Source organism: Aquarana catesbeiana, linkage group LG02 (genome assembly GCF_042186555.1).
Source record: "Aquarana catesbeiana isolate 2022-GZ linkage group LG02, ASM4218655v1, whole genome shotgun sequence".
Classification (NCBI taxonomy): domain Eukaryota; kingdom Metazoa; phylum Chordata; class Amphibia; order Anura; family Ranidae; genus Aquarana; species Aquarana catesbeiana.
Genome location: NC_133325.1, coordinates 523340447 through 523352946, shown reverse-complemented (window position 1 = coordinate 523352946; position 12500 = coordinate 523340447). Strand labels below are relative to the sequence as shown.

General features: G+C 43.7%; 1 protein-coding gene across 3 annotated transcripts in view; it reads right to left on the bottom strand.

The window, feature by feature from the left end:
* LRRN2 (leucine rich repeat neuronal 2) overlaps positions 1-8934 on the bottom strand; it is a 130565-nt gene extending 121631 nt beyond the window's left edge. Inside the window, exon 1 of one of the 3 annotated variants that reach the window (XM_073615824.1) lies at positions 8633-8934. The gene's annotated coding sequence lies outside the window, so the exon portion shown is untranslated. The remainder of the gene's footprint in view (positions 1-8632) is intronic. The other 2 variants (XM_073615825.1, XM_073615823.1) reach the window with 2 other exon arrangements.
* Positions 8935-12500: the final 3566 nt, after the last annotated feature.

Here is a 12500-nt window from a genome sequence, read left to right as displayed (position 1 = left end):
TTTGTAAGCTGGAACAGGTGCAATTGTTGAGTGTAGCTCCAACCCAAAAAAAATATTTTTAAGCTTTTTGGATAGCATAGGGAAGGGTTAACACTCCTGCAACATTTGTTTTGCTGTCTGTGCCCTTGTTCAGAAGATTTCACCTCACTTTCTGTCCCAATGACAATTGGATTTAGAAAATTTTGGGTTGTTGTGGAAACAAGCCTTGATGATAAAGCATCAGTGGAGGTACATTTTTCCCATAATAACTCTTATGCTATGTACACACGATAGGATTTTCCGACAACAAAATCGTGGATTTTTTTCCAAAGGATGTTGGCTCAAACTTGTCTTGCATACACACGGTCACACAAATGTTGTCGGAAATTCCGAACGTCAAGAACGCGCTGACGTACAACACGTACGACAAGCCAAGTAAAATGAAGTTCAATAGCCAGTGCGGCTCTTCTGCTTGATTCAGAGCATGCGTGGACTTTTGTGCGTCCGAATTGTGTCCACATGCTCGTAATTTCCGACAGCAACTCTTGTTGTCGGAAAATCTGAGAATCTGCTCTCAAACATTTGTTGGTGGAAATTCCAACAACAAATGTTCTATGGAGCATACACACGGTCGGACAACAAGCTCACATCCAACATTTGTTGTCGGAAAATCCTATCGTGTGTACGGCCCATTACAGGAGTGAGTTTCCCTTCCTAGGGGTAGATTTCCTCTCACTTCCTGTTGTCTCCCTCCATTTGTAAATAGAAGTCGTTTGTAAGTCGAATGTTTGTAACTAGGGGACTGCCTGTATATATATATATATGCTGCTTCATATTAAAGCATATATATAGTATCTCACAAAAGTGAGTACACCTCTCACATTTTTGTAAATAATTTATTATATCTTTTCATGTGACAACACTGAAGAAATTACACTTTGCTACAATGTAAAGTAGTGAGTGTAAGGCTTGTATAACAGTGTAAATTTGCTGTCCCCTCAAAATAATTCAACAGACAGCCATTAACATCTAAACCGCTGGCAACAAAAGTGAGTTCACCCCTAAGTAAAAATGTCCAAATTGGGCCCAAAGTGTCAATATTTTGTGTGGCCACAATTATTTTCCAGCACTGCCTTAACCCTCTTGGGCATGGAGTTCACCAGAGTTTCACAGGTTTCCACTGGAGTCCTCTTCCACTTGTGGATGTTAGAGATCTTGCGCTCCTCCACCTTCCGTTTGAGGATGTCCCACAGATGCTCAATAGGGTTTAGGTCTGGAGACATGCTTGGCCGGGCCATCCCCTTTACCCTCAGCTTCTTTAGCAAGGCAGTGGTCGTCTTGTAGGTATTTTTGGGGTCGTTATCATGTTGGATACCTGCGGCCCATTCTCTGAAGGGAGGGAATCAGTATGTCACAGTACATGTTGGCATTCGTGGTTCTCTCAATGAATTGTAGCTCCCAAGTGCCGGCAGCACCAGACCATGACACTCCCATCACCATGCTTGACTGTAGGCAAGACACACTTGTCTTTGTACTCTTCACCTGGTTGCAGCCACACACACTTGACAGCATCTGAACCAAATAAGTTTATCTTGGTCTCATCATACCATAGGACATGGTTCCACTAATCCATGTCCTTAGTCTGCTTGTCTTCAGCTAACTGTTTGCGGGCTTTCTTGTGCATCATCTTTAGAAGAGGCTTCCTTCTGGGACAACAGCTATGCAGACCAATTTGATGCAGTGTGCGGTGTATGGTCTGAGCAATGGCAGGCTGACCCCCCACGCTGCACCTGCACTGAAGGGGAGGCACTGTGCCCCCCCACATTGTAAAAGATGGGAAACATTGTTTTGTTCTCTAACTATAGCTGCAATTGTCAGCTTTTGTGATGGGGAAAAGATTGGGTGCAGTTCTGCTGGGGGGGGGGGGTGATCCCTGTTTCCAGGAGGAGGAGGACTGTCATTGGCCACTGCTAAAGCCACTCAAAATCCTGCTTGCCCTGTCTACTATCTGGAGGAAGATTACTCGCTTGGTTTCCACTACCAATCTCAGAAAGAAGGGATTTCACTGTGATTGAGAAAACCACAATCAGGTGGCAGTTTGTGGAATTACTGTTAAGCTACTGGGAACTTTGTTGAAATTATTCCTGAACCTTTGTGTCACTAACTACTGAACTCCTGAACTCTGTGTCCCTTTAAGCCACAGCCAGTATTCAGCGCAATGACAATCACACCCAACTTTTGCTGCGGCGCAGAGCGCCACACTTTTTCTCAGCTGCGGGGGCCCAACATATGATCCTGCACACAGGCCTACTGCTTTCAGAAAATGCCCCTGACCTGAGCTCATCATTGGGCATCCATTCCAGACACTTGTATGTGTGCTGGATGCGAGAGGTGGATCAGCAGGATGAGTATGCCAGGACAGATAGATGTATCTCATCTCTGCTTCCTTTCACCACTCTGCATAGCACGCATATCATAGATGAGCAGGAGGGTACAGCGGTGGAGAAAATGAGCAGGAGGGGTTCAGAGGTGGGACAAAAGAGCAGGAGGGTACAGCGGTGGGGCAGATGTGCAGGGAGGTACCGTGGTGGAAGAGATGAGAAGAGGGTTCAGCAGTGGGACAGATGAGCAGGGGGTACAGTGATGGGGCAGATGAGCAGGGGGTACAGTGATGGGGTAGATGAGCAGGGGGGTTCAGTGTTGGGCCAGATGAGAAGGGGGTTACAATGGTGGGACGGATGAGTAGGGGGATTCAGTGTTGGGGCAGATGAGCGGGGGGGGGGGGGGCACAGAGGTGAGACAGATGTGCAGGAGGTACATTGGTGGGGCAGATGAGGAAAGCGGGTTACAGTGGTGGGGCAGATGAGCAGATGGGGCCAGGATGGAGCGAGCAACACGGAGCTGGGCTGGGAACCTCTAACAACCCACAGCAAGTCGGATAGCAGCACTCGTTTTACACCCTGCTTTTTACTGTTTGGTGCACATTAAGCACCTGCACAATGTGAGTACCCCATTGTGGGGATTGTTTTATACACATTAATATTAAAAGTTTTGGCGATATTACACCATGCAGTCCCTTCTCTCTTTTTTGGTTTGATGGTTTGATGCCCATGGAATCTTAAGGAACCTGGTGGGAGATCTTCTGGTGTCCTGATACTGAGCCCAGGGGTGGCTCCAAAGCGTGTTTGGACACAGCTAGACCCTGTGTCACACGCTCTGAGGTGAGCGTAACCACTTTGGGGGGTCACCAAGGCACATCTGGGCACCGTGGTTCAACGATTTGGTTTTTATAAGCACTGTAGTTCACCTTTGGATTTTTTCCCACTACACATCGCTGTGTGACACAGTCTTGGAGGATTTTTTCACATTTAAAGGACTATTATCACCTTAAGGATTATTTACTATAATTTTTTGCTTTTTTCGCTACTCATCACTATTATTAGCACATTGCACTTTGGATTGTATATATATATGACACTTTGATATAAATTTTAGGCACGTTTTATAGTTTCTTATTTCTCTACCAGTATATGAACTTTTTATTTATATTTTTTCATGTATGATTAAGATTGCTTACCATAATCGCAATATATTTGGAGTGATATTCATTAGCACAATATATTTAATTATACAGGACCATTCAATATTTGGCACATTGTGCTTTTGGATGGGATATATAATAGCACTAATTTTTGGGTATATGGTTTGGTTTTGGGATTTGAAATATAGGTACTAGGAACTTTTATATTGATAAGGTGAATGCATATATAGTCTCATATCTAAGCGCAGCGTATTTCCTTATCTATACTTAATGCACGGCTATGAATACGTGACTTGCGTTTGCAGCTGGATATGTATATATAGATTTTTTTCATATCGTTTATTTCTGTAGTAAGGCATAAGGTTATTGTGGCTCGCAAGACTTCTTTTCTTTTATTTTGGGTTCAGTGTTGGGCCAGATGAGAAGGGGGTTACAATGGTGGGACGGATGAGTAGGGGGATTCAGTGTTGGGGCAGATGAGCGGGGGGGGGGCACAGAGGTGAGACAGATGTGCAGGAGGTACATTGGTGGGGCAGATGAGGAAAGCGGGTTACAGTGGTGGGGCAGATGAGCAGATGGGTTCAGTGTTAGGACATATGAGAAGGTGATTCAGTAGTGAGACAGAAGAGCATGGGAATACGGCGGTGGAGCAGATGTGCAGGGAGGTACAGTGGTGGGACAGATGCGAAAAGGGGTACATTGATGTGGCAGATGAGCAGGGGGGTTACAGTGGTGGGACAGAAAAGCAGGGGGATACAGTGGTGGAGCAGATGTGCAGGAGGTACAGTGGGGGGAGGGATGAGAGGAGAGTTCAGCGGTGGGACAGAAAAGCAGGGGGTACAATGATGGGGCCGATGAGCAGGGGGTTACAGTGGTGGGACAGATTAGAAGGGGGTGTTCAGTGTTGGGCCAGATGAGAAGAGGGTTCAGCAGTGGGACAGAAGAGCAGGGGGGATACAGCGGTGGGGCAGATGGGAAAAGAGGTGCATTGGTGAAACAGATGAGCAGGGGGTTACAGTGGTTGGGCAAAGGAGCAGGAGGCACAGAGGTAGGGCAGATGCACAGGGGGGTACAGTGGCGGGGCAGCGGAGAAAGGGGGTTACAGTGGTGGGGCAGAGAAGCAAGGGTACGGAGGTGGGGCAGATGTGAAGGAGGTACAGTGGTGGGGCAGATGAGAAAGGGGGTTACAGTGGTGGGGCAGATGAGCAGAAAGTTCAGTGTTAGGACAGATGAGAGGATGGTTCAGCGGTGAGACAGAAGAGCATGGGGGTACGCCGGTAGAGCAGATGTGCAGGGAGGTACAGTGGTGGGGCAGATGAGAAAGGGGGAACATTGGTGGGGCAAATGAGCAGGGGGTTACAGTGGTAGGACAGATGAGCAGGGGGTGCAGAGGTGGGGCAGATGAGCAGATAAGTTCAGTGTTAGGACAGATAAGAAGATGGTTCAGCAGTGAGACAGAAGAGTATGGGGGTATGGCGGTGGAGCAGATGTGCATGGAGTTAGAGAGGTGGGACAGAAGAGCAGAGTGGTACAGTGCTGGGGCAGATCTACAGGGGGGTTACAGTAGTGGGACAGATGAGCAGGGGGTTACAGAGGTGGGGCAGATGTGCAGGGTAAGACAGTGGTGGGGCAGATGTGCAGGGGGTTACAGTGGTGGGGCAAATGAGAAAGGTGGTACATTGGTGGGGCAGATGAGCAGGGGGTTACAGTGGTGGGACAGAAAAGCAGGGGATTACAGTGGTGGGGCAGATATGCAGGGGGTTATAGTGGTGGGGCAGATGTGCAGGGGGTTATAGTGGTGGGGCAGATGTGCAGGGGGGTACAGTGCTGAAACAGATTTGCAGAGGGGACAGTGATCTGAGGCGTGAGAGCGCAGGATGTTAATTTCTTACTACTACTCAAGTAGTTTACAGCATTTACTTTATAAAAAATCCTTTTCGTGATTGAGAGTGTGAAGTTGACATTTTTTTGTTATAAAATCAGCATGCTCAATTTCTTTGAAAACATTTTTCAGCACACTGTGCTCAAAAGGTTGCCTACCCCTGGCCTAGGCCATCTTTATGTAGAGCAACAATTTTTTTTTCAGATCCTCAGAGAGTTTTTTGCCATGAGGTGCCATGTTGAACTTCCAGTGACCAGTATGAGAGAGTGAGAGTGCTAACACCAAATTTAACACACCTGCTCCCCATTCACACCTGAGACCTTGTAACACTAACGAGTCACATGACATCGGGGCGGGAAAATGGCTAAGTGGGCCCAATTTGGACACTTTCACTTAGGGGTGTACTCACTTTTGTTGCCAGCAGTTTAGACATTAATGGTTGTGTGTTGAGTTATTTTAAGGAGACAGCAAATTTACACTGTTATACAAGCTGTACACTCACTACTTTACATTGTAGCAAAGTGTCATTTCTTCAGAGTTGTCACATGAAAAGATATAATAAAATATTTACAAAAATGTGAGGATTGTACTCACTTTTGTGAGATACTGTATACACCCAAGAACATAAATTGATATACCCTGTTTCCCCAAAAATGAGACCTAGCGTGACTGTCAGTGATGGCTGCAATATAAGCCATAACCCCCAAATAAGCCCTACCCTGTTTCCCTGAAAATAAACCCTACCCTGAAAATAAGACCTACAAGAACTTTAACTAGGGCTTATTTGGGGGCTAGGGCTTATATTGCAGCCATCACAGACAATCACGCTAGGTCTTATTTTCGAGGAAACAGGGTAGAAGTTTATCGGGCCTTAGATGTGATGGCTGCATTCGGTTTTTTTTTGTTTTTTTTTGCATTATTTTTTTTCCCCTACATTTTAACCTGGTAATCCTACCATTAACTCACTTCCTGTCCAAGGATGACCACTGAACTGAGCAGCATTGTCCCCATGGGAAAGCAAGTATATTAGTACTAGATAACACTGTTATGACTACATAACACCTTCTTGCCCATAACAGGGGGGGGGGGGGTGTATTTTGTAGTACATAGCGATAAAAGGGAACAGTGCTAACTGATAACAGACCAGAGGCCGAGAGTACATGAAGTTATTTGCTCACAAGTTTTCTGGCTGGATTGACATCTATTTTTTGCAAATGTCGAACAAATATAACAAAACACTTTTAATGGTATATTTATCAGACCAAAAGGGAACAAATAAGGGACATTCATTGTTGGAGTTACATACAGTACACTTAAAATAAAGATCACAGTTGTATATGCAAAGCTAGCCGTGTGTGTCTCTCCTATTCAAGAGGTTTATGTTTTGACTCCGCCCTTGCCATGTTCATGTCCATTTTTTTTTTTTTTTTTTGCTCTCTTTGTGCTGTATATAGTAATGTAGATGTGCTTTTCTGTGATTGCTGTATATGTTTTAAACTAATTATGCTGAACAGTGGGGACAATACTGTGTGATGGTACAAAGGGCTTTTACAGATTGCTGAATATGGACTACACCCCTTTTTAAGCACAGCCTTATATATTTTACATATATCTTAGTTTTCAATTCACCTTACATTACTTTCATTGCAAATGCACATTTTGCAAATCAAATACATTATTCATGGCATATCATTTTTCACATTTGACAATTTTTTCCTCAGTCACTGCGAATGCTAATGAGCTAATGCATATAAAAGGAAATAAAAGAAGGTGGCATACTAACGGAAAATAGAAAGGGATACAGGCATAATCATGAGAACCTAAGAGAGGGGAGCTCCATCTTGTGCTGAATGTGTCTCACACAGCAGTGAGAAACCATCAGACCTGTCACAAAAACTGAAGATAGAAAATGTGCCGTTTCCATGGAAACAGCCATCAAATGAGGCCTGTCAGGGCAGAGAGCCAGTACAACAGAAATGTATATATGCATATACAGCCTTTGTCATGACAAACTACATATAAATAAATGTTGCATTTCACATGCAATTAAGGTTTATATGACATTAGTACAGCATGAAGACAAGGACCTGGTGTGTAATGGAAGAATAATAATGGGATGTAATAAAACATATTGCACAGAATGATGTCATGAATTGAGGAATGATAGGAGCCAGTGACCAAGTAAAATAAATACGTGACAAAAACAACAATAGCAGTTTGTTGATTTCGACCAAAAAATACTACCTTCATCAAAAATGTATTATTTTTAAGAAAAGCACACCAATGATATGTCTACTATTTTCTTTTTGCATGTCATGTAGCAATTCTAGGAACATGATTGTTGAGTTGCAGGGATGCATTTTCTGCTTTTTCTTTTTGAATGTGAGATATGTGCATGATGCATCACTGCCTTATACCTTCTAAGATTAGCCCACAATCATTTGCTGTGAATGTCTGATGATTATGGAGGCCTGCAACATGTGGCACCACATTATGTCACATACATTGAACAGTGACAGGCAAATGCATGCAAGGCAAGACCTTCTGTGTTACAGAGGAAAGAAATATGCAAAATGTATTACCCATTTAAAATATCTATGAGTCCGTATTCTCCCTGTCTTGGTTAAAAGTGAGATTCTCCCACATTAGCAACACAAATGAAAATGAGAAATGATGATTCAACCACACAAAAACATACGAGGTTAGCTTTATATAAATAAGGCAAACCGAATGCATTTTTACATTGCAAGTGGGTAAATATTTGTCCTGGATAAGGAAATATATACAGAAAATGTCAGCCAAACAGCAATGTGTAGCTCTGTGCATGGATCTTCTAAAGCTTACAGCTCTAACACAGGCTGATAATGAAGCTTCTTTAGATGTATTCTGTAACATTACAGCTAGCTATGTACAGAAAAAAAAGACTTTCATCCTTCAACCCTACTTGTGGGTAAAATTAATCTTTTTTTGCTCAGATTGTTGGATTGTCAAGTGAAACATGATATTATTTTTTAACATAATGTCGCTTCTGACTACAACATATTTCTTCCTTTAAAGCCAACGATTTCCCCTGTTGCATATTAGCGTACAGAGATCCAATATACATCTATAGACAAGGCCTAAGACATCTATTTCATAGACCTTGTTAACCATTTGCTGTAGATAGTCTATATAACAAACAACCTCCCATTCACTAAGCCATTAAATATACCCCTAACAGTATACAGTACCTTTAGGCTCTCCTTACAGCTGCAATTGTTCTGTCTTCTGTGTGCAACATAGGAAGGATGTGTCATGTGTGCAGGTGGATGTGTGAAACCATTATACCTTTAGTCTTTTATATCCTGATGCGAAGTCCAATCCCTCATTGACACCCACACTGCCCTCCTTCATTGGCACTGCAGGCTGTACTCTCCCTCTTTTCTCCCCGGAAGATGTGAGTGGGATGCTGAAGCAGTGAATAGAAGGAGGGAAGAAATGGAGGAGGGGCAGGTTCCATCTCCAAACATACTGATTTGCAATCATATACACAAAAGGCAGGGTAAAGGTAGGGGCAGTGCCAGCCAGTGGCAAGCAGACAGTAGTGCATAACTGTTTCTGAAGAGGCTGTGCAGGGAGCTTTACATGCCAACCTGTAGCAAAGATAGTGGACAAATTCCTGTAAGGCTGTTATTATGCACGTGGCTGAAATAAATGTATATTTTATCTGTAAACATATAAACTATAATGACAATATAAAAAGAAACAAAATGCTCGTTCACACAGGGGGCAATAAAAGCAGGCAGTTGAGCCATGTTTTACCGCCAATCTAAAGAAGGGCATGCAGATGCTCAGGGCTGTACACGTACCATGGCTGTGGCTGAAATGCTTTGTGGCAAACATTAAATTGTTTAGGTGTATAGGGTCATTCTGCAACCGCCCTGCAACTGTGTACAATGCACATGGTGTGGTGCTGTGTTTTAGCACTTTCAGGGTTAAATTAGGCAGGGAGGAGGCGACATTGCAGATTGCTTTTAAAAGGGGAAGGGGGCTGCCCTTACATGAGAATGATTTCTAATATAATGTATATAATGTCTGTTAACAAGATTCTGTTTTGTATATCCTTTTTACAGTTCGTTTATTACAGTGGGGAAGTATTCAGACCCCCTTACATTTTTCACTCTTTGTTATATTGCAGCCATTTGCTAATAATGTACACACAGCACCCCATATTGACAGCAGAAAAACACAGAATTGTTGACATTTTTCAGATTTATTAAAAAAGAAAAACTGAAATATCACATGGTCCTAAGTATTCAGACCCTTTACTCAGTATTTAGTAGAAGCACCCTTTTGATCTAATACAGCCATGAGTCTTTTTGGGAAAGATGAAACAAGATTTTCACACCTGGATTTGGGGATCCTCTGCCATTCCTCCTTGCAGATCCTCTCCAGTTCTGTCAGGTTGGATGGTAAACATTGGTGGACAGCCATTTTTAGGTTTCTCCAGAGATGCTCAATTGAGTTTAAGTCAGGGCTCTGGCTGGGCCATTCAAGAAAAGTCACGGAGTTGTTGTGAAGCCACTCCTTCGTTATTTAAGCTGTGTGATTAGGGTCATTGTCTTGTTGGAAGGTAAACCTTCAGCCCAGTCTGAGGTCCTGAGCACTCTGGAGAAGGTTTTTATCCAGGATATCCCTGTACTTGGCTGCATTAATCTTTCCCTTGATTGCAACCAGTCGTCCTGTCCCTGCAGCTGAAAAACACCCCCACAGCATGATGCTGCCACCACCATGCTTCACTGTTGGGACTGTATTGGACAGGTGATGAGCAGTGCCTGGTTTTCTCCACACATACCGCTTAGAATTAAGGCCAAAAAGTTCTATCTTGGTCTCATCAGACCAGAGAATCTTATTTCTCACCATCTTGGAGTCCTTCAGGTGTTTTTTAGCAAACTCTATGCAGGCTTTCATGTGTCTTGCACTGAGGAGAGGCTTCCGTAGGGCCACTCTGCCATAAAGCCCTGACAGGTGGAGTGATGGTTGACTTTCTACAACTTTCTCCCATCTCCCGACTGCCTCTCTGGAGCTCAGCCACAGTGATCCTTGGGTTCTTCTTTACCTCTCTCACCAAGGCTCTTCTCGCCCGATAGCTCAGTTTGGCCAGACGACCAGCTCTAGAAAGGGTTCTGGTCGCCCCAAACGTCTTCCATTTAAGGATTATGGAGGCCACTGTGCTCTTAGGAACCTTAAGTGCAGCAGAATTTTTTTTGCAACCTTGGCCAGATCTGTGCCTTGCCACAATTCTGTCTCTGAGCTCTTCAGGCGGTTCCTTTGACCTCATGAGTCTCATTTGCTCTGACATGCACTGTGAGCTGTAAGGTCTTATATAGACAGGTGTGTGGCTTTCCTAAGCAAGCCCAATCAGTATAATCAAACACAGCTGGACTCAAATGAAGGTGTAGAACCATCTCAAGGATGATCAGAATAAATGGACAGCACCTGAGTTAAATATATGAGTGTCACAGCAAAGGGTCTGAATACTTAGGACCATGTGATACTTCAGTTTTTCTTTTTTAATAAATCTGCAAAAATGTCAACAATTCTGTGTTTTTCTGTCAATATGGGGTGCTGTGTGTACATTAATGAGGAAAAAAATGAACTTAAATGATTTTAGCAAATGGCTGCAATATAACAAAGAGTGAAAAATTTAAGGGGGTCTGAATACTTTTCGTCCCCACTATATGCTACAGTGAGGGAAAAAAGTGTTTGACCTCCTGCTGATTTTGTACGTTTGCCCACTGACAAAGAAATGATCAGTCTATAATTTTAATAGTAGGTTTATTTTAACAGTGAGACAGAATAACAACAAAAATATCTAGAAAAACGCATTTCATAAAAGTTATAAATTGATTTGCATTTTAAGGAGTGAGATAAGTATTTGATCCCCTATCAATCAGCAAGATTTCTGGCTCCCAGGCGTCTTCTATACAGGTAACAAGCTGAGATTAGGAGCACTCCCTTAAAGGGAGTGCTCCTAATCTCAGCTTGTTAACTGTATAAAAGACACCTATCCACAGAAGCAATCAACCAATCAGATTCCAATCTCCCCACCATGGCCAAGACTAAAGAGCTGTCCAAGGATGTCAGGGACAAGATTGTAGACCTACACAAGGCTGGAATGGACTACAAGACCATGGCCAAGCTGCTTGGTGAGAGGGAGACAACAGTTGGTGCGATTATTCACAAATGGAAGAAACACAAATGAACTGTCAATCTCCCTCAATCTGGGGGCTCCATGCAAGATCTCACCTCGTGAAGTTTCAATGATCATGAGAACAGTGAGGAATCAGCCCAGAACTACACGGGAGAATCTTGTCAATGATCTCAAGGCACCTGGGACCATAGTCACCAAGAAAACATTTGGTAACACACTACGCTGTGAAGGACTGAAATCCTGCAGCGCCCGCAAGGTCCCCCTGCTTGAGAAAGCACATGCACAGGCCCATCTGAGGTTTGCTAATGAACATCTGAATGATTCAGACAGGGCCGTCTTTAATATTAGCTGGACCCTGGGCAAAAAATTTCTTGGGCCCCCCCCCCCATGCAATTTCACTCTCCACATGCTCTGATTCATACAATAAATAGCAGCTAGACTTAAAATCAGTTACTGTATCAGATCAGGCAGCAATTGCGATCGGTTGCCAGCAGTTACAGCATATCATTACTGCTTACTGACTGGTTGTTAGAGGTTACAGCACACATTATGCAGACATCCCAACCTGCAAAAACTCATTTCAGGAAGGTGGCAAACTCATTATAGGGAGGTGACGCGCCGGCGCCCCCCCCCCCAAATTAAATGCAGCCTGATCAGTACCAATTAAAGTTTGCCGTTTTTGACATACATAGGCATTCCGTGTCTCTTATTTTTTCTTTTTTACTAGTAAGGCTGTTTTCACACTGAGGCGCTTTACAGGCACTATAGCGCTAAAAATAGTGCCTGTAAAGAGCCTCACCTCTTAAAAGCACCCCGCTAGTGGCCGAATAGTGCCGCTAAAACGACGGAAAAGCAGCGCTAAAAATAGCGGCACTTTACCTCGACGCCCCCAACGCCTCAGTGTG